Source organism: Aquarana catesbeiana, linkage group LG10 (genome assembly GCF_042186555.1).
Source record: "Aquarana catesbeiana isolate 2022-GZ linkage group LG10, ASM4218655v1, whole genome shotgun sequence".
Lineage (NCBI taxonomy): Eukaryota > Metazoa > Chordata > Amphibia > Anura > Ranidae > Aquarana > Aquarana catesbeiana.
Genome location: NC_133333.1, coordinates 113590317 through 113591571, shown reverse-complemented (window position 1 = coordinate 113591571; position 1255 = coordinate 113590317). Strand labels below are relative to the sequence as shown.

Here is a 1255-nt window from a genome sequence, read left to right as displayed (position 1 = left end):
AATCAGCTGATAGTGGGTATTAATAATAAAAAAAAAAAATAAAGAAGTATGCAACACTAATGATCAAGGAATTATATATATTATATATTTTAGTTGTATTTAATCTGTAAATAAGTATTCTGTAGTCTTATTTATTTAGTGATTTCTTTATTTTGTTATACATTTAAAGTGGTTCTAAAGGTTCTTTCTTTTTCCCCCTAAAATAACAGGCCTGTTATATTTACCTTCTTTTTCCTCCTTTTCTGGGGTCCCCTGCCAGCGCTGTCCACTCCTTCAATTCTCTGAGTGTTCCCTCAGCAAGCTGTGTACTGAGGGGGCACTACACTGACCCATCTGAAATACACTGACCTACCTGACACAATGACCCTGCCATTTCTTCAGTGTCGGCCTTTTGGCTAAGATCAAGTGTAGTATCTGTTCTTATCAGTTTCCAGAGGAGGCGCTGTGTCACTCTCATTGGGGAGGGCCAGGCAATCCAATGGTGTTATAGTGCCTGGAAGGGCAGTACTCAGCAGGGACTATGCTGAGTTGCCCGATAGATAGACTGGGAGCCAGCCAATGGTTGAGTCTGAACCGTCTGGAAGGGTGCTCCTGGTGAGGATGGGTGCTGCATCTTGGTCTGGTACCAGAAGGCCAGGGTCGGGTCCCTGGCCTTCTGGCCTGGATTGTGGTGGCTCTAGCTACTGACAGTTATTCGGGAAGAGAACGCTTACTCCCCTTTTGCCTTTTGCTGGTGAGGGGGAGTGGTTAGGATCTACCCGAATGTGAAATTGGAAGGAGTGATGGGAGCAACGGTGATAAGGGCTCTCACCAAGCTCCCTGAACTTCATGCCTTTTCTGTCTGCAGTGGGGGCTTCTGTGTTCCGGGCCGTGGGCCAGGGTTGGTCTTGAAAGCCTATGGAGTATGTGCTCCTGGAGTGGCAGTCCAGGGGTGCCAAATAATCACTGTGAGTGGCAGTCACTTTGATTTGAGGCACCACGGTCACTGCACCATAGAACACGCTTTTTTAGCACCTGCCTCTTGGGCTGGGCCTTTTGGCTGGGACCAGAGGAATTTTTTCCTGGCTGGAGGGCCTGGTCATTGTTTTACACAATGGCCACTTTTTTCACTCTCCTCTTCACTATCCCTTCCCCACTTTATTTTATTTATTTTGATGACTATGTTTGTCACGTTTTGTATTTATGTTTGTACACGGTTGTCTCACTGTGTGGCGAGTAAGGATGCAGGTCCTCGGGCCAGCCCTGAAAGTCTTGG

The 1255-nt window shown here is 46.7% G+C and overlaps 1 pseudogene; it reads left to right on the top strand.

Annotated features, from left to right (window-relative positions):
- Nucleotides 1-371: 371 nt before the first annotated feature.
- Nucleotides 372-541, top strand: LOC141111509 (U2 spliceosomal RNA; annotated as a pseudogene).
- The last annotated feature ends 714 nt before the right edge of the window (nt 542-1255 follow it).